The sequence below is a fragment of the Somniosus microcephalus genome, chromosome 16 (genome assembly GCF_052327205.1).
Source record: "Somniosus microcephalus isolate GS21.2 chromosome 16, FLI_Smic_1.0, whole genome shotgun sequence".
In the NCBI taxonomy this organism is placed as follows: Eukaryota; Metazoa; Chordata; class Chondrichthyes; order Squaliformes; family Somniosidae; genus Somniosus; species Somniosus microcephalus.
This window is the reverse complement of record NC_141002.1, coordinates 96,700,324-96,721,696: the sequence shown is the minus strand read 5'-3', so window position 1 is coordinate 96,721,696 and position 21,373 is coordinate 96,700,324. Positions and strand designations below refer to the sequence as shown.

General features: G+C 48.1%; 1 long non-coding RNA gene across 1 annotated transcript in view; it reads left to right on the top strand.

Annotated features, from left to right (window-relative positions):
- LOC147106411 (uncharacterized) overlaps positions 1–21,373 on the top strand; it is a 47,126-nt gene that overhangs the window by 25,130 nt on the left and 623 nt on the right. The window lies entirely within an intron of this gene.

Genomic DNA, 21,373 nt, shown 5'->3' with positions numbered 1-21,373 from the left:
CATCGAGAGGGAGGAGGTGCTAGCGGTTTTAGCAGGCCAAAACGTGGATAAATCCCCAGGCCCAGACGAGATGTATCCCAGGCTGCTGTGGGAGGCAAAGGAGGAGATTGCAGGGGCTCTGACACAAATTTTCAGAACCTCTCTGGCCACAGGGGATGTACCAGAGGACTGGCGAACAGCTAACGTAGTACCATTATTCAAGAAGGGTAGCAGGGATAAACCAGGGAATTACAGGCCAGTGAGCCTAACATCTGTGGTAGGGAAATTATTGGAAAAAATTCTGAGGGACAAAATTAGTCTCCACTTGGAGAGGCAAGGATTAATCGGGGATAGTCAGCATGGCTTTGTCAAGGGTAAATCATGTCTGACAAATCTGATTGAATTTTTCGAGGGGGTGACTAGTAGGGTGGATGAGGGAAATGCTGTGGATGTGGTTTACATGGACTTCAGTAAAGCTTTTGACAAAGTCCCGCATAGGAGACTGGTCAAGAAGGTAAGAGCCCATGGGATCCAGGGTGCCTTGGCGCGTTGGATCATAAACTGGCTGAGTGGCAGGAGGCAGAGGGTGATGGTCGAAGGTTGCTTTTGTGACTGGAAGCCTGTGTCCAGTGGGGTACCTCAGGGATCGGTGCTGGGTCCCTTGTTGTTTGTGATCTACATAAATGATTTGGATGAGAATGTAAAAGGTATGATCAGTAAGTTCGCAGATGACACGAAAATTGGTGGGGTGGTAAATTGTGAGGAGGAAAGCCTCAGGCTACAGGACGATATAAACGGGTTGGTCAGATGGGCAGAAAAGTGGCAAATGGAATTTAACCCTGAAAAGTGCGAGGTGATGCATTTTGGACGGACAAATAAGGCAAGGGAATACACAATGAGTGGTAGGACCCTAGGAAGTACAGAGGGTCAGAGGGACCTTGGTGTACATGTACATAGATCCCTGAAGGCAGCGGAACAGGTAGATAAGGTGGTTAAAAAGGCATATGGGATACTTGCCTTCATTAGCCGAGGCATAGAATATAAGAGCAGGGAGGTTATGATGGAGCTGTACAAAACGCTGGTGAGGCCACAGCTGGAGTACTGTGTGCAGTTCTGGTCGCCTCACTACAGGAAGGATGTGATTGCTTTGGAGAGGGTGCAGAGAAGATTCACCAGGATGTTACCTGGGATGGAGCGCCTCAGCTATGAAGAGAGGCTGGACAGGCTGGGGTTGTTTTCCTTGGAGCAAAGAAGGCTGAGGGGGGACCTGATTGAGGTGTACAAAATGATGAGGGGCATAGATAGGGTAGACAAAGAGGAACTTTTCCCCTTAGTAGGGGGGTCAATAACAAGGGGGCATAGATTCAGGGTAAGGGGCAGGAGATTTAGAGGGGATTTGAGGAGGAACTTTTTCACCCAGAGGGTGGTTGGAATGTGGAACTCAATGCCTGAAAGGGTGGTAGAGGCAGGAACCCTCACAACATTCAAGAAGCATTTGGATGAGCACTTGAAATGCCATTGCATACAAGGCTATGGACCAAATGCTGGAAAATGGGATTAGACTGGACAGGGATGGATGGGCGGCGCAGACACGATGGGCCGAACGGCCTCTTTCTGTGCTGTAAAACTCTATGACTCTATGACTCTAATATATTTCCAAGTCAAGGTGGCGTGTGATTTAGAGGGGAACCTGGAGGTGGTGGTGTTCCCGCCTTGTCCTTCTAGGTGATGGAGGTCGCACGTTTGGGAGGTGCTGCCGAAGACATTGACAATGTTTTTCTTTGCTTGAGGAGGGAGGAAAGCCAAAACTGTGCGTAGATTGCATCACAATGGCATCACGCATGAGGACTTTCCACACTATTTCTGTTGTAGGAACAGGAGGAGGCCATTCAGCCCCTCGAGCCTGCCCCGCCATTCAATTAGATCGTGGCCGATCTGCACCTCGCCATTTACCCGCCTTTGCTCCATATCCCTTCAGAGCCTTGCCTGAATGGCCTCCTCCTCTTGTGGTGAACCTGTGGAATTCTCTACCACAGAAGGCAGTTGAGGCCAATTCATTAAATATATTCAAGAAGGAGTTAGATATATTTCTTATGGCTAAAGGGATCAAGGGGTATGGGGAGAAAGCAGGGACAGTGTACTGAATTTGGATGATCAGCCATGATCTCATTAAATGGCGGAACAGGCTCGAGGGGCCGAATGGCCTACTCCTGCTCCTATCTTCTATGTTTCTATGAGAGTTCATCGGGCTCATTCCAATCTCACAGCAGGGGGCAATGCTGACAGGGAGAGCTTTGTGGGAAATCACGGACCCGCAGCACACGATTTTCCATTCATTCCTTTTTCATGGGCTGAAAATCAAGGAACTGTACCTGGGATTCCCTCCACAATGTTTCTTCCTGCGGGCACCACTCAACAGCAACAAAAACTTGCATTTATATAGCGCCTTTAGCGTAGTAAAACGTCTCAAGGCGCTTCACAGGACCATAATCAAAAAAGCAAACAAGTTGACACCGAGCGAAAGAAGGGGAGACAGTGGGACAGCTCATCAATGTTCCCTCTAACTATTTTTTCATGCGCGGCCCCTTTAACTGGATGCGTGGCCCCTTTAACTGGATGCGCAGCCAATTCAAATTTTCGTGCATGTGCGGTTTCTTCCATGTAAAAGCCGGCGAGCGGCCTGCGCGGGACCTCCAGACCGCTGCGCGGCCACGCAGCTTAGCGGGAACGTCGCAGGCGAGAGAGGTGGGCCTTAAACAACATCTTAAAGGAGGAGAGAGTGGCGGAGAGGTTTATGAAGGGAATTCCAACGCTTAGGGCCTAGACGGCTGAAGGCAGAGCCGCCAATGGTGGGGTGAAGTAACTGAGCGGACGCACAAGAGGCCTGAGTTGGAGGAACGCAGGGCTCTCGGAGGGTTGTAGGGCCAGAGGAGGCTCCGGAGACCATGGAAGGATTTGAAGGCGGGGGTGAGAATTGAAGTGGACCGGGAGCCAGTGTAGGTCAGCGCGCACAGGGGTGATAGAAGGAGCGTGGAAGTGGCCCTCCTGCTTGTAAATAAAAATTTGCCAAACACTTTTTCATGCAGACATTGCCCCTTTAAATCTACTGGTTGTGGGGGAGGGGGAGTACATAAGAATGGACCTTTTAGTGTAGAATTTTCCTCCCCTGCTTCAGTGCGATCTCACAGTTCTTTCTAAGTGACTGTACTGCACTTTAAGGAATAGTCCACTTGTATACAATCCAAAAGGTTTTGCTTGTCTGATATATGCAAATACCCCGATAATAAATTACGCCATGGTTGCAATAAAATGGGAGGCCTTTGAAGTATGAGAGACATATTCTGGTGGACGTGTTGCAAACCAAGGAGGGGCTTTGATATCTGTGTAAAAACAAAGTCTATTAAGCTTTTCATTTTTAAGAACAGCTATGTTCCACAGCTCTCTCAGAACAGCACAGCCCAGGATATTTGTGTCTGTGCCACCACTGCTGCTATAAGCAACAAAGAAAGGTTTATATTCTTAGGTAGGCCCTTAGCAGGCCAGATGCTGTGAACAATGTTGGAAGAATTTTGCATTGATAAACCCCTAACCAAACCTAATTCCTTCCATCCTCAGTAGCTTGTTTGGGTCCCTTTCATGAACACAACAAGCTGAGCTAATGGAATTCAGTGGCAGCTGGCGAATGGCTGGGAAAGTGCGAACCTCTGCTTTGAACCCTCTCCCCTCCAGACCTATTCAGCGAGCCGGCCTGTCACGTTTCTCTCTTTAAAAAGAGCGGCTTGCGGCTAAAAAGCATCTGGGCACTTCGATGTAGGTGGGGGGAGGGTGTTGATGTTGGGGGAAGGGGTTGAGGGGCTGGGAGGAGGTGGGGCAGGGGTAGGGGGAGTTGGGGTGGGGGAGGGTGTTAATGCTGGGGGGAGGGTGTTGGTGGTGGGGGGAGGCTGTTGATGTTGGGAGGAGGTGGGGCAGGGGTAGGGGGGGTGTTGATGTTGGGGGGAGGGAGTGGGGCGAGGGTAAGGGGGGTTGGGGTGGGGGAGGTTGGTGGTGGGGGGAGGGGGTTGATGTTAGGGGGAGGGTGTTGGTGGTGGGGGGAGGGGGTTAATGTTGGGGGGAGGGTGTTGGTGATGGGGGGAGGGGGTTGATGTTGGGGGGAGGGTGTTGGTGGGTTGGGAGGAGGTGGGGCAGGGTTAAGGGGGGTGTTGATGTTGGGGGGTGGGAGTGATGGATCAGGGTGCTGGGCAATGTTCCCTCATCCTGTGCCGCCGGCGAGCCAGCTTTTAAATTGAAATAAATGTCATGTATACGGAATTTTGAATGGGTGGCGCAGCCCGTTAAAGGGACTGCGCAGCCCAAAAATAATCCCAGCGAACATTGGATGGTGGGGAAGAGGGAGAGCAGGGTGGGGGAGAGGGGGAGCAGGGTGGGGAAGAGGGAGAGCGGGGCGGGGGAGAGGGAATGGTTATCAGACGTACGCAGGTGGGGACACACAGTGATTTGCCAAAGCCATAAAAGAGGCTGAAAATGTTCTATCTGGCCCCATGAACCTAACATTCACCGCTGATCTTGCGTTTTTATCACACCTTTCACAACCTCAGTACGTCCCAAAACATTTTACAATCAATGAAGAACTTTTTGAAGTGTAGTCACTGTTGTAATGTAGGAAACACAGCGGCCAATTTGTGCACAGCAAGCTCCCACAAACAGCAATATGATAATGACCAGATAATTTGTTTTTTTAGTGATGTTGATTGAGGGATAAACATTGGCCAAGGCACCAGGGAGAACTCCCCCCTGCTCTGCTTTGAAATAGTGTCATGGAATCTTTTACGTCCACCTAAGAGAGTGCAGACGGGGCCTCGGTTTAATGTCTCATTCGAAAGACGGCACCTCCTGTTACGTCCGTGTGTAATTGAGACACGGACTGCAGGAGTTGGTTACAACAGGTGTTTACTGAGTGGAGACAAAACTGGAACTACTATGCAAAGTTACTACACAGGCTTATATACAGGGGTGGTCACTACTGGTACTGCAGTATACAGGGGCTGCAGGATATAGTTCCTTCTTCACAGTACATACACTACAATTCCTCCCCTTTTAGCTAAACAGTACATGACATTCGATTAATAATTAAATAACATATTTACAATTACAGTTGCTACATACATTAGCTGAAGTTAAGCAATTATAAATTCAGTCTTTGAGGAGGCTTCCTGATTCTGCCTGGATACTGCCTCTTTGGGGTATCAGGTTCTTCTGGCAAAGTTGATTCGGGATCAACGTCGTTGTTTGGTTCGTCTGCTTCCAATATCACTGATTCTGAGGTAGATGCAATTGGTACTTCGGTTTCATCACCAGGTGTATCGGACCGTGGTGTGGATTTGACGTTTTCCAGTGACTCTAGAATCTGGTCAGCATGGCGTCTTACAATGCTCTCTCCAACGTCCACGGTATACATTAAAGGTCCTTGCCGTGTGCAGATCGTTCCTGGCTGCCATTTCTCTGTGCGGTAGTCCCGGGCCAAAACTGGTTGACCTATCTTAAAACTCCTGGTCGGCCTTTCATTCATATTCTGAAACTGCCTGTTCTCCACATCTCTTCTGATGCTTGGCTTAACCAAATCCAAGCGGCATCGTAGTCTTCGATTGAAGAACATCATGGCTGGAGTTTGGTTGGTAACCGCATGTGTCGCATTCCGGTAGGCAAACAAGAAGTTATCCACCTTGTGTTGTAGGGGTATGTCTTCATTACACATTGCCTTGATAGCCTTCTTGAATGTTTGAACGAACCTCTCAGCCAATCCATTGGTGGCTGGATGATATGGGGCGGATGTGTAATGCTTAACACCATTGTTCTTTAAGAACCTCCGGAACTCTTCAGACACAAACTGTGGTCCATTGTCGGAGCAAATCTGTTCAGGCAGCCCATTTCTGGTGAATATGGTTCGTAAGACTGTGATAGTTTTTTCTGTGGCGGTTGAGGACATTTTTATTACCTCTGGCCACTTTGAATGTGCATCCACCGCAATTAAAAACATCGAGTCCATAAATGGACCAGCAAAATCAATGTGCACCCTTTGCCATGGAGATGAGGGCCACTCCCATGGATGTAGAGGGGCTTGTGGTGGGGCGTTTTGGACCTTCTGGCATCCTGTACAGCTCTTGGTCAGCTCTTCGATTTCTCTATCGATTCCCGGCCACCACACAAACGCTCTGGCTAAGTTCTTCATTTTTACCCCTCCCAGATGACCCTCATGAAGCTCATTGAGCACTCTATCCTTCAATTTGGGTGGAATTACTACTCTAGATCCACACATCAAGGTGCCTCTGCACACTGACAGCTGTTCTTTTCTCGGCGAGAATGCTGGCAACAGTGGTTCGCCATGTGCTGGCCATCCCTTCACCGTTAAATCATAGACCCTGGAGAGTGTCGGGTCATTTCGTGTTTCCTTTTCTATGTTTGCATTCGTCACAGGTAGACATTCGACTATGGTCGAGTGGAATATCTCCACAGGATCCACTGCAGGTGCTTCTTCCACCGTCGGCAACGGAAGGCGCGACAATCCATCAGCATTCCCATGCTGTTTAGTACCTTTGTACTCGATGTCATATTGGTGTGCCCCTAGGAAAAGGGACCACCTCTGTAAGCGTTGTGCTGTCATTATCGGGATGCCCTTCTGAGGGTTGAAAATGGAGACAAGAGGTTGATGATCAGTTAGTAGAGTAAATTTTGACCGTGCAGGTAGTGATTGAACTTCTTCACCCCCCACACCAGGCTGAGGGCCTCTCTGTCATTCTGGACGTAGTTACGCTCGGCTGAAGTTAACGAGCGTGACGCAAAAGCTATCGGCCTCTCTGAACCATCAAGGAATTTATGTGACAGTACCGCTCCAATGCCGTAGGGAGACGCATCACACGCCAGTCTTATCGGTAGTGATGGGTTGTAGTGAGCCAATACTTCTCTTGAAGTGATTAGGTCTTTACTCTTCTGAAAGGCCCACTTACATTCATCGCTGCATTTCCATGCTACTCCAGTTTGTAGTAGGGCGTTCAGAGGGTGCAGAATTGTGGACAAATTCGGCAAAAACTTATGGTAGTAATTCACCAATCCGAGGAATGGCCTCAGTTGCGACACATTTTCAGGCGCTGGAGCCTTAACTACCGCTTCAATTTTGTCAGGGGACTTATGTAACCCCTCTTCATCAATCACGTGGCCACAATACGATAACTGTTTCTTTAAAAACTCGCACTTGGGGCGATTGGCTCGTAGCCCATGTTCTCTTAGTCTAGTGAGCACCTGCTCTAGGTTGGCAAAGTGTTCACTGTCATTTTCACCTGTCACTAGGATGTCGTCCAAGTAACACTGAGTCCCCGGAATCCCTTGCAGGACTTGTTCCATCACTCTTTGCCATATCGCCGGAGCTGATGCTACTCCGAATACCAGTCGATTATACTGGTAAAGATCTTTTTGAGTGTTTATCATGAGATACTTCCTCGAGGATTCTTCAACCTCCATCTGCAAATATGCTTGTGCTAGGTCAATGTTTGTAAAACGCTTCCCTCCAGATAGTGAGGCGAAAATATCTTCTATCCTCGGGAGAGGATACTGTACTGTGTGAAGGACTGGGTTCACCATCACCTTGAAGTCCCCACAGATGCGAACCTTCCTTGGCTCCTCAGACTTATTGCTTAATGTTTTCTTCATGACAGGAACGATGGGTGTCACCCACTCGCTCCAGTCTACTTTAGATAACACGCCTGCATTCTCCAGATTCTCCAGCTCTGCCTCGACGGCTGGGCGAATTGCATACGGTACCGGTCTTGCTTTGAAAAACTTGGGAATTGCATTCTCTTCTATTTTTATCGAGGCGGTTACGCCTTTAAGAGTTCCCAGTTCTTGTTGAAATACCTCTTTAGCGTTAGCTAAGATTTTTGACAATCGTCCAGGTGTGGCGTCGTCATCCTTTTTACCAGCTACAGTCAGTGCCTGAATGGAGTGCCAGTCTAAACTTATCTTTCTGATCCATTCACGTCCCAATAACGGTGGTCCACCATCTTGCAGTATGTACAGATACAATTTCTGTATTTCCTTGCTGTTGTATTCGACAGGCACCCTTATTTTCCCTCTGGTGTATACTTTCTGCCCCGTATACATCTTCAAGACAATGGATGTGTCTTTCAAGGGTATGTGTGAGAATAGCCGCTCGTAGTCTCGTCGATTCATGACGGTCAGGGCTGATCCTGTATCCAATTCCATTTTGACTTGGGACCCTGCTATCGTGAGGGTGACCCAAATGGTTCGGTGATCCTCTTTTGCTATTACGTTGTGAAGTTTGAGACAGCTTAGTCTCTTGTTCCCGGATTCACTATCGCTCTTCTGGTTTTTGGAACTACTGTCCGTCATCTTTTGTACTTTCCTGTACTGTTCCTTAGTAGCCTTATTGTTGTCGTTAGTCTTCTTCCCAGACCTGCAAACTCATGCAATGTGTCCCTTCTTTCCGCATTGCCTGCATATTTTGTCCTTGGACCAGCAGTCCTTCTGGTCATGGGTTGTTCTGCCGCATCGATAACATTTTTCAAATCCCCGTGTCATTTCATAGGTGCCGTATTCCTGTGGCTTTTGCTGTATTTCCGCAGCTCCCCTTGCTGCTGCTTCGTATGATACTGCCACGCTGAAAGCCTTATCTAGCGTCAGCTCTTTCTCTGAGAGTAACCTCTTCTGGGTTCCTTCACTCAGGAGTCCACAGACAAATTTGTCCCGTAGGGTATCTGCCAGTCCTGCTCCGAACTGGCAGTGCTTTGATAGCTTGCATAGTTCTGTAAGGTAATCAGCATTGCTCTCATCTTTATGCTGATTTCTCTTGTGGAATTTAAATCTTTCTGCTATCAGCAGCGGTGTAGGATTTAGGTGTTCCTGTAGGATATCAACAATTTCGTTAAAACTCTTTGCCATCAGTTTGGCTGGAGTGATCAGGTTCCGCAATAGGCCGTACGTTCTTGCGTCCATTACGTTTAGTAGTACCGATGCCTTTTTCTCATCGGCTACTTCATTTGCCTTGCAATATACTTCGACTCTTTCCACATACGTGGTCCAGTCTTCTATTGCATTATCGAAGGCAGTGATATTGCCAGTCTTTGGCATCTTGGAGATCTAAGATGGCGCCTCCCGCGCTTTGCCTTCTTCCCCGATTGAACATAATGGCGCCTCCTGCGCTTTGCCTTCTTCGTTGCTGCTAGCGCTGTTGCTGGCGTTTTTATGCCTTGATGGCGATGCCCTATTGTCTTCGCGCATTTCCCCCCGCGCTGCTGCTAACGCCACTCTCCGCGGTCCCCGTGGCAAACTGCAGCTCCTCGCGGCTTTCTGCGCTTCTAATTTCTTTTATTTTAATTACTGTTCCCGTCGTTAGAGCAAACCCTACGGGACACTTTCCTTCCTCTTCTCGGGTCCGTACACTGCCCGGCTTCGTAGCACCAGCCGCGCCCTGTGTGCGCCACCCTCTCCCTCTCCTCTTCCCGACAACGCTGCTCGGCCCCGTTGAAAAGCCACCCGATCGAGCTCTAGCCCGCCGCAGCCCAGGAAGGATCAGTGTACTACCTGCCACCAGCTCGATTAGCTGGAACACCATAGACAGGATAACCAAGCCCCGCTCTCGACAGCCTCTCCTGCAAATCTTCAAATCCGATGAATCAGAGGCGGTTGCCCACGGTCGACGCCCGTTTCTTCTGTTTGATTGTTTTTTTTTCTTCCTTCTGGCCTCGACCTCTAACAACTTCGCTTCAGGGATGGATCCCCATGAGGTGGTGCAGAACTGTAGGTAATTTCGGATCTGTTCGTCACCAGTGTTACGTCCGTGTGTAATTGAGACACGGACTGCAGGAGTTGGTTGCAACAGGTGTTTACTGAGTGGAGACAAAACTGGAACTACTATGCAAAGTTACTACACAGGCTTATATACAGGGGTGGTCACTACTGGTACTGCAGTATACAGGGGCTGCAGAATATAGTTCCTTCTTCACAGTACATACACTACACCTTCGACAGTGCAGCACTCCCTCAGCACTGCACTGGGAGTGTCAGCCTAGATTACGTGCTCAAGCCTCTGGAGTGGGACTGTGAACCCACGACCTTCTGACCCAGAGGCGAGAGTGCTGCCCATTGAGCCTAAGAGCGCTCGAGGTATTCGCTAGGGCTTGATTCTCGTTTAAAGTTACCATTGTTTACATGCTCATGTCTTACACAGAAGAATGGCTGGAACAAAAGTTGTAAAATCACAACACGTATTCATCTTCCCTATGGCCCAGAAATTCGGACCGGAGGCTTCCCGCGGGTGCAAGCCCCCGATCTGCACTTACCTTGCGCGCCGGCCGTTGAGCTGTGGGCCCGCGTGGGATTCCGATCCGGGGCCTGGTCCAGCTGCCGGCGCGCAGTGCTTGCATATCCCAGGGGCGTAGTTAGTTCAAAGTGTCCCCTGGGATCACGTGGGCCATGGGGAGCCAATTGGAGCAGGGAATGCTCCATTCATAAGTCTGACAGGAAGTGCTGTCAAACTTATAAATACTATGGCCCCAAAATAGCACTAAATCTTCAAATAAATGTTTTAAAAACATCACATTTTTTAAATAAACTATAAATTACATGAAATAACTATTTTAAACAATAATTCAAATTTTTGAAAAAAATAATTTTATTTTCTAACGGGGCTAAAAATAAACTTACCTTGCTTTAAATTATTTAAAAATAATAAACCTATGGAAATTTTTTTTAATTTTAATTAATTCACCACTTACCTTGTAAAAAGCAGGCCTTACGCCTGCTTTTTACATTTCTAACTTCTGCAGGCTTACCCTCGCGGGAAAACCTGTAAAAAAAAATGAAGTTCGATGCGCACGCTCAGCCTCCCCCGCACACGCGTTCGACCTCTGAACCCCTTCGTTCAGAGGAACGGAAGTGCCGGTTTCCCACGCATGCGCAGTGCATGCAGGAAACCTGCACTTCCATCGTGCCTACGGGTGAGTACCCCGTGCGTACTCACCCGTGGAGACCTGAATTTCTGGGCCATTATTTCTCGGAATGTCAAAAACATTAAAGGAAAAAATTGGGTAGAAATTATTCTGGGCCTGTTTTCTGGTGGAGTCGGGGAGGCGGAGGGTGGGGGGAAAGGGGGGACACTCCTGTTCCTCCTGCCTCCATGGAAAATTAATTATAAGAAAAATTATAATGAAACATATCTCTGGTCACCTATCTGTCTCACCGAAGACACATTTTACGCAGGGGTCCTTCAACGGGAGTTAGGCCCCCTCATTCACTAGAGTTTAGAAGAATGAAATGGAATCTCATTGAAACTTATAAAATTCTAACAGGACTAGACAGAGTAGATGCAGGAAGGATGTTCCCGATGGTCGGGGAGTCCAGAACCAGGGGGTCACAGTCTAAGGATAAGGGATAAGCCATTTAGGACAGAGATGAGGAGGAATTTCTTCACCCAGAGAGTGGTGAACCTGTGGAATTCTCTACCAAAGAAGGCAGTTGAGGCCAATTCATTAAATATATTCAAGAAGGAGTTGGTTATATTTCTTAAGGCTAAAGGGATCAAGGGATATGGGGAGAAGGCAGGGACAGGGTACTGAAGTTGGATGATCAGCCATGATCTCACTAAATGGCGGAGCAGGCTCGAGGGGCCGAATGGCCTACTCCTGCTCCTATCTTCTATGTTTCTATGTTAACATATTTAAGGGGCTTAGAGCCTGTTTTAACTGTTTGCCTGTGTTTGATGCATTGTCCATTCGGTATAGGTTGAGTTCCTAGGTCTTTGGTCCTTCTGTCGCTAAGTTACACTGTAGAATCAAAGAAAGAAATACTTGCACTTACATAGCGCCTTTCCCAACCTCAGGACATCCCAAAAACACGTCACAGCCAATTAAGTAATTTTTTTGAGGTGTAGTCTTAAAGGAGGAGGTAGAGAGGTGGAGAGGTTTAGGGAGGGAATTCCAGAGCTTTGGGCCCCAGGCAGCTGAAGGCACGGCCACCAGTGGTGGAGCGATGAAAATCGGGGATGCGCGAGTGGTCAGAATTGGAGGAGCGCAGAGATCGCGGAGGGTTGTGGGGCTGGAGGGGGTTTACAGAGTTAAGGAGGGGGCGAGGAGGCCATGCAGGGATTTGAAAACAAGGATGAGTATTTTAAAATCGAGGCGATGCTTAACTGGGAGCCAATGTAGGTCAGCGAGCACAGGAGTGATGCATGAACCATTTCCACCAGCAGGAGGGCCGGTAACCAGAGGACACAGATTTAAGATAATCGGTAAATGAACCAGGGGGCAGATGAGGAAACATTTTTTACACAGCGAGTTGTTGTGATCTGGAACGCGCTGCCTGAAAGGGCGACGGAAGCAGATTCAACAGTAACTTTCAAAAGGGAATTGGGTAAATACTTGAAAAGGAAAATTGCCGGGCTATGGGGAAAGAGCGGGGGGGAGGCAGTGGGACTAATTGGAGAGCTCTTTCAAAGAGCCGGCACAGGCACGATGGGCCGAATGGCCTCCTTCTGTGCTGTAAGATTCTATCCTTCCTTCAGAGATTTGAACTGATAAACCTTTGTTACTCTAAAATCTGTATCCAGCTACATTGCGCAGATCGGAATTCCAAGGTAAAGATAAGTGAGATGCAGCATATCGTTGCTGCTGTTGCTAATGCTGATGTCCGGGACGTGAGGGGCCATTACATGTCTCTGTCAGTTCCTAAGTGAACCATGAAAGGACCCAGCAGTAAGCTGCTCTGTCTGTCTGTGCGCGAATCGCTGTGTTGGTAATAGTATCATATAACCTGCCAACTGGGTAAACAGCTGGCCTGAAATGCTGCCTCACTGTACGGTGTACGGAATAGAATATTGGTGCTAATTTGGAAGTTACAGATATTTGTCCTATTGTACGGACATTCCTTTGTGTTCATTTTAGAGGCTTAATTTTGGTCACTCATTAAATTTGGTCACACAAAGGGTAGAGGAAATCTGGAACTCTCTTGCGCGGAAAACTCTGTTGAGGCTGAGGGGGGTGGGGGGGTGCGGGTGGGGGGGGATCAATTGAAAATTTCAAGACTGAGATTGATAGACTTTTGCTAGGCAAGGGTATTAAAGGATGTGGAACTAAGGCTGGTAAATGGAGTTAAGATACAGCTCAGCCTGATCTCATTGAATGGCGGAACGGGCTCGAGGGGCTGAATGGCCTCCTCCTGCTCCTCAGTGATCACAATCTATTCCTGATTTTTCAAAAGTTGTTTTGTTCTTTTGCGCTGAAAATAAAAATTGGGATTGCCCAGTGAGTCAGCCGTGTCAGGGTTAGCATCAGCCGTGACTCAGCCCTCTGAGTCAGAAGGTCGTGGGTTCAAGTCCCACTCCAGAGACTTGAGCACAAAATTCTAGGCTGACACTCCAGTGCAGTGCTGAGGGAGCGCTGCACTGTCGGAGGTGCCGTCTTTCGGATGAGACATTACAGTGAGGTCCCATCTTCTCTCAGGTGGACGTAAAAGATCCCATGGCACTATTTCAAAGAAGAGCAGGGGAGGTGTCCTGGCCAATATTTATCCCTCAACCAAAACAACAATAACAGATTATCTGGTCATTATCATATCGCTGTTTGTGGGAGCTTGCTGTGCGCAAATTGGCTGCCGTGTTTCCTACATTACAACAGTGACTACACTTCAAAAAGTACTTCATTGGCTGTAAAGTGCTTTGGGACGTCCGGTGGCCATGAAAGGTGCTATATAAATACAAGTCTTTCTTTTTTTTTGACTCGAATTATGCTTTGTAAATAACGCAGAAAAGTAGGAATTTCGACAGAAAAATTGAATTATCAAATAAAGTGGCCTTCAAGTAAGAATAATTCAGAAATAAAGTAGTTCTGCTTTGAAATACGAACATATGGACAATGACGGACAGGTGCAGACCATTTGGCACCCCGAGCCTGTCCCACACATTTGCGATACCTTGTGTATTTTTTTTATTTGTTCCTCTGATGTGGTCATCGCTGGCAAGGCCAGCTTTTTTTGCACATCCCTAATTGCCCTTGAGAAAGTGGTGGTGAGCCGCCTTCTTGAACCGCTGCAGTCCGTGTGCTGAAGGTACTCCCACAGTGCCGTGAGGGAGGGAGTTCCAAGATTTTGACCCAGCGACGATGAAGGATTGGTGATATACTTCTAAGTCAGGATGATGTGTTACTTGGAGGGGAACTTGGAGGTGGTGGTGTTCCCATGCACCCTGCTGCCTTTGTCCTTCTAGGTGGAAGAGGTCGCGGGTTTGGGAGGTGCTGCTGAAGAAGCTGCTTTGCCCTGGATGGTGTCGAGCTTCTTGAGTGTTGTTGGAGCTGCACTCATCCAGGCAAGTGGAGAGTATTCCATTACACTCCTTACTTGTGCCTTGTAGATGGTGGAAAGGCTTTGGGGAGTCAGGAGGTGAGACACTCGCCGCAGAACACCCAGCCCCTGACCTGCTCTTGTTGCCACAGTATTTATGTGGCTGGTCCAGTTAAGTTTCTGGTCAATGGTGACCCCCAGGATGTTGATGGTGGGGGATTTTGCGATGGTGATGCCGTTGAATGTCAAGGGGAGGTGGTTAGACTCTCGCTTGTTGGAGATAGTCATTGCCTGGCACTTCTGTGGCGTGAATGGCACTTATGCCTTATCAGCTCAAGCCTGAACGTCGTCCAGGTCTTGTTGCATTCAGCGAACATCCCTATTTCTGACCTTATGTTGAAGGGAAGGTCATTGATGAAGCAGCTGAAGATGGTTGGGCCTAGGATACTGCCCTGAGGAACTCCTGCAGCGATGTCCTGGGGCTGTGATGATTGACCTTCAACCACCACAACCATCTTCCTTTGTGCTAGGTACGACTCCAGCCAGTGGAGAGTTTTCCCCCCGATTCCCATTGACTTCAGTTTTACTAGGGCTCCTTGATGCCACACTTGGTCAAATGCTACCTTGATGTCAAGGGCAGTCACTCTCACCTCACCTCTGGAATTCAGCTCCTTTGTCCATATTTGGGCCAAGGCTGTAATACGGTCGGGAGCCGAGTGGTCTTGGCAGAACCCAAAATGGGCGTCAGTGAGCAGGTTATTGGTGAGTAGGTGCTGCTTGATAGCACTGTCGATGACACCTTCCATCACTTTGCTGATGATTGAGAGTAGACTGATGGGACGGTAATTGGCCAGATTGTTTTTGTCCTGCTTTTTTGTGAACAGGACATACCTGGGCAGTTTTCCACATTGTTGGATAGATGCCAGTGTTGTAGCTGTACTAGAACGGCTTGGCTAGAGGCACGGCTAGTTCTGGAGCAATAGCCTTCAGCACGACAGCTGGGATGTTGTCGGGGCCCATAGCCTTAGCTGTATCCAGTGCGCTCAGCCATTTCTTGATATCATGTGGAGTGAATTGAATTGGCTGAAGACTGGCTTCTGTGATGGTGGGGACCTCAGGAGGAGGCCAATATGGATCATCTACTCGGCACTTCTGGCTGAAGGTGGTTGCAAACGCTTCAGCCTTGTCTTTTGCACTCACCTGCTGGGCTCCACCATCATTGAGGATGGGGATATTCATGGAGCCTCCTCCTCCCGTTAGTTGTTTAATGGTCCACCACCATTCACGACTGGATGTGACAGGACTGCAGAGCTTTGATCTGATCCGTTGATTGTGGGATCGCTTAGCCCTGTCTATAGCATGCTGCTTCCGCTTTTTAGCATGCATGTAGTCCTGTGTTGCAGCTTCCCCAGGTTGGCACCTCATTTTTAGGTACGCCTGGTGCTGCTCCTGGCATGCTCTTCTACACTCCTTATTGAACATGGGTTGGTCCCCTGGTAGAGTGAGGGATATGCCAGGCTATGAGGTTACAGATTGTGCTGGAATACAATTCTGCTGCTGCTGATGGCCCACAGCGCCTCAACATATACACTCTCCACCCCACCCGAAACCATGTGATCCCCTGGGAGAGGCTAAAAAACTGATTTAAAAAAAAACAGGCCAATTTGGGGAAAAAAATCTGGGAAATTACTCTCTGACCCATCTAGGCGATCGAAACCAGACCAGGAGATCGCTCTGGCCCTGAATTTCCTGCAGTCCCTCTCTTCTGTAAGAGGTGATCTCCGCCCCAGCCAGAAACAGGTCCAGCTCTCGCTTGAAGGAATTCAGCGAATCAGCGTCCACCGCACGAGCCGGCCGCCTATTCCAGAGGTCCACCATTCTCTGGGAAAAGAACCACCTCCTGACATCTAACCTAGATCCAGCCTTACACAACTGGCTCTAGCCTTATATTTTTCTCCTGCTGGTTTGTATTACATGTTAGGAACACGATTATTTTTTTTAGGAACCTCAAGGGCAGTACTTGTAGCTGCTCAGCTTTCCTTTGCAAGCAATCTTATTTTTGAATCTGCCATGTATATTGGCGCTGCTAAGCAGAGCTGGAGGCCTTTCAAACTAGCAGTCTGTCATTTCTTGTCATAAATCTTCCATTGGCCTCAGAGTCAGTTGCAAGACTGACTTATCTGCACGGCGGCAACTGTTGACGTATTGTTACAAGGTGCTTAAACTCTAGATTAAAAAACAAGGAATGCAAATGCCCGATCGATATTGCGTTGTTCCGTCACAGACGGATGGGAGCACGCGTTTGTGGTGTGGCGACACACAAGCTGGCGTCATTTAATGGTGAATAGAAAATACCGACAAAGAAAGCGAGTGGTCAACAGGGGGGGTCACGACCTGTCGAACCTTGCGCTGAGAAATACCGTTCGCAGATGTTACTATATTGCGAGCCTGGCTGATCGTGTCTCTATCGCAAGTGCTGATTGGTGGAGTTGGTGCAGTCGCCGTTCAATAAACCAAGTTACGTGAGAGTCTGGTATTCCCCCCCACCTACAGGTGCCCACTTGTAAATCACCAGCGCTACTTTTTCTCAGCAGTCAACAAGAACTTGTATTTATATAGTACCTTTAGCGCAGTAAAACATCCCGGGGCGCTGCACAGGAGCGTAAATCATGTGGTGTATGTAACCGTTCCACCTTTAAGAGAACCGTTCCACCTTTAAGAGAACCGTTCCACCTTTAAGAGAACTATTTTAAGGGTTGCACTACTTTATCTTGGCTGCTGTATACTGTAATACCGATGGTGACCACACCGGTATATAAGTGCTGTGTAATGATTTATTGGGCAGTTCCGCCCTGACCTTCGACTAGTAAAGACCTGTTAAAATTTACTCTTGTGGTCTATGTAATAATTCTCACTATAACACACAGACTTAACAGTGGCGACGAGTACTATCTTACCCTGCGGCAGAGATACATCCAAGGCAGTTTAACGGGCGTCGAGAAGAGGCATCCGCCCTCATCATCCTGCTGAGAAAAGACTCGGGTCTGAAGAGCAAAGGAAGAATTCTGACACGAAGCCTTCCATCAGCAACAGGCAGTGATCATCCCTTCTATCACGGTGGTGGGTAAGCCGATCAGCGACGAGCAGCAAGTCGGCCACGTTGGCTGTGAAGTAGGGGAGGGAAAAACGGAGGATATAAGGGCGGAGAACTCGACCACGGCCGGGGAAAAGAGCCGGACAGAAGTTGGGGCCAGAGGCGCTGAGACTCGGGCAGCGTAAGGCACGGGAGCCGCGGTGAATGCAAACGCAGCCGGTGTAAAAGACCGGGCTGCAAGCGGGCTGGGGGACGCAACAGCGTCGAGAGAGAGCTCGACCGCGACCGGTGAAAAAGGCCGGGCAGCTACCGAGGCCGCGAGGCGCAGCGACCGGGACAGAATAAGACGCGGGAGAAAATTTTAAAAAAACGCAGAGAACTCAGCCGCAGCTGGGGGAAAGGACCGGACTGCAAGAGGGGCTGGGAGGCACAATTTGAGAACCGCTGGGGAGGGCGAATGCAGCAATACGGCAATCGCCATTACAGCCAGCGGGAGAGAAAGGCAAACGCGGGAAGCCGCCATTTTTGTAGGCGGGGAAGAAGACAAGCGCGGGAAACCGCCATTTTGGAAAAAAAAAGTTAAAGAAAAATTTCTTTTTGTTTCTCAAGAAGATTGCGAGGATGCCTAAGCGTGGTAACATCAACGATTTCGATCCCGATGTTGAAGATTGGGCCATGTATGTAGAACGCATAGAGATATATTGTAAGGCAAATAAAATATCAAATGAAGATAAAGCACTAACCTTACTAAACTCAATGGGTGCGAAGACATACGGGCTATTGAAGCATCTTCTATCACCAGCTAAACCGGCGGATCAGACCTTCGCTAATATTGTTGCTGTCCTGAGAAATCATTTGAACCCCACACCGCTGATGTTAGCGGAACGATTTAAATTTTATGCGAGAACGCAACGGAAAGAGGAAAGCAACGCGGAGTATTTAATTGAACTGCGTAAGCTAGCGAAATACTGTCAGTTTGGGGAAAGCCTGACAGAGGCACTGAGAGACAAATTCGTGTGTGGATTGTCGAAAGAAGGAACACAAAAGCGGTTGCTTGAAGAGAATGATCTTACACTTGATAAGGCTGTCACTATTGCAGCATCGCACGAAGCCGCAGCGAGAGGCACTGCGGAAATGCAGCTGAAGGCAGCAGTACTCAGCGTAGATCAAATGGCTTTGGGTACAATGAAATGTTATCGTTGTGGAAAGACAACACACGATCAGAACCAATGCTGGTTTAAAAACCAGGAATGTAGAAAATGTGGCAAGCTTGGTCACATAGCTAAAGTATGCCGGTCAGGAAAGAAGACCAGCAACAAAAAGTCACTGCAGGAAAAGTGCAGAAAGGTACATAAGGTGGCTGAGAAGAGTTTGGATGAACAGAATTCGGATTCAGGCTCCAACAGCAAGGAACTGGGTAGTCTGAGAATTCACAATGTGAGTAAGGAAGCTGACCGACAAACTATCTGGGTCACACTGCAGATAGCAGGAGTCCAAGTGAAGATGGAATTGGACACCGGATCGGCGTTGACGGTCATGAGTAAGCAAGGTTACAAAAGGTTATTCACACATATTCCCCTACGGGATACGGAGATAGTATTAAAGACATACACGGGGCAAAGAGTATACCCCATCGGAAAGATAAAAGTCAAGGTGATACACAAGGGCAAAGAACACCAAGGAATGGACATATATGTACTACCTGAGGGAGGTCCACCACTTCTGGGACGGGAGTGGATCAGGAAAATAAATATGGACTGGCACTCCCGATTGTCCAGAATAGGGGATGAGGGAATATGCAGCAGTGACAGTGACAAAGCAGAGAGTGAGAACTCGGTGAAGACAATCAGCTCAGACTCTGGAACTGATGATGGTAAGACCAGCCCATGTGCAAAAGACAAGTCTAAAATGGACTTGCAGACTAATGCTGGAAAAACGAAGGAGTGCATAAATGCTTCAGAAGAGAACAAAGTATCAGAACAGAATTCCACTGAACAACAACAACATAGTTTGACAGAGAATTCTGAGTCTGTCCAGTCTACAGACATGCACATTTCTGAGGAACACCGGGCTCGAACTCAACTCAATTTCAAACTACAACAGCAATTAGAACAAATGATTCGCCGTTTTGAGCAAGAGATGAATGCAAAGAAAAAGTTCTTTGACACAGAGTTGGAGAATCTGGGAAGACAGCAGAAGCAGCTGATTGAGAAAATGGATCAGGAACACACAAACCGTCTGCGCGATGAGGCCAAACGAATCAAAGCTGAGCAAGAAAGGGAATATGTCAAATTCATCGATCAGTTGAAAGCTAAGAAGAAAGAGCACCCTTTTGTGAGCAGTGTCAGCAGTAATAAGCCACTCAGGGAATTGGTGGCAGAGGCAAAAGCTGAAGTGATGGAGGAAATAGAAGACAATAGAGAAGAAGCAGAAGATGATGACTCATCTGAACCATTATCACCCCTACCAGGTCACGCACGTGGTCCCTCCGAACTGAGCCAAATCAGTCTGGAAGTAGAAAAACTTCCCAAGGTACTCGAGCCTTTAGAAGTCAGCAATGCTGGTTCTGAAGTTACGAAAGTTCAAGCTGTTAAGTCCAGTGAAGGACTATTAGATGAGTCACCCCAGCAATGAGAACCTACTACACCACCGAAAACTACGACACCACCGAGGCGTTATCTGGACCGAGTCAGGAGACCTCCTCAGAGACTGAATCTGTGAACTGTTTTTACATGAAGTTGTGTATATATGTTAGTATGTTATGTTTAATGGGGAATATATACTGTTAAGCTAAAAAGGGAGGATCGTGGTGTATGTAACCGTTCCACCTTTAAGAGAACCATTCCACCTTTAAGAGAACTATTTTAAGAGTTGCACTACTTTATCTTGGCTGCTGTATACTGTAATACCGGTGGTGACCACACCGGTATATAAGTGCTGTGTAATGATTTATTGGGCAGTTCCGCCCTGACCTTCGACTAGTAAAGACCTGTTAAAATTTACTCTTGTGGTCTGTGTAATAATTCTCACTATAACACACAGACTTAACAAATCAGACACAATTTGACACCGAGCCACATGAGGAGACGTTAGGACAGGCTGACCAAAAGCTTAGTCAAAGAGGTAGGTTTTAAGGAACGACTTAAAAGGAGTTGAGAGAGACGGAGAGGTTTAGGGAGGGAATTCCAGAGCTTGGGGCCCCGGCAGCTGAAGGCACGGCCACCAATGGTGGAGCGATGAAAATTGTTTACTTGTGCAGCCAAAACTGTAAAGTCAGCGCCAGACTGAAAGCAGTAAAACCCACATCTGAGAGTTAGAGGTTCGAGGGTTGGGGCAGAACATTGGATTATGAGGGCTTTATGTGATGGGATGTGGGTTCCCACTCAGTTTCCTACATGGAGAGTCCCCCCCGTTCTTAACTGCTTTGAAACAGAAAGACTTGCATTTCTATAGCACCTTTCACAACCTCAGGACATCCCAAAGCACTTTACAACCAATGAAGTACCTTTTGAAGTGTGGTCACTGCTGTAATGTAGGAAATGCGGCAGCCAATTTGCGCACAGCAAGCTCCCACAAACAGCAATGTGATAATGACCAGATGCAGGAAACTCTTGTTTAAACGGCACCTAAATATCCGGAATTTTCTATTAACCGGCAAAATTCTCACTCCGAAAACAACACCTCAATAACTGGCAATGTTGCCGAGTCCGAGTCCGAGTCTCCTGCGGTGGCCGAGTTAGTCAGTCAGTTCTCCAAACTGCCACTACTCGGCTTCTTGGCGCTATCGGAAGTCGGAACACCTCAATAACAGGAGTCTGACTCTCCCGCGCTGCCGGTAGTCTCTTCTGATCCGCCATTTTACAGGGGTACTGTGTGTCTCCCACGCATCTGGTAGTCATTGCATTGCATTACCCTCAACTGGCAGTACTGTACTTAATCAAGCATCTTCCACCATCCATT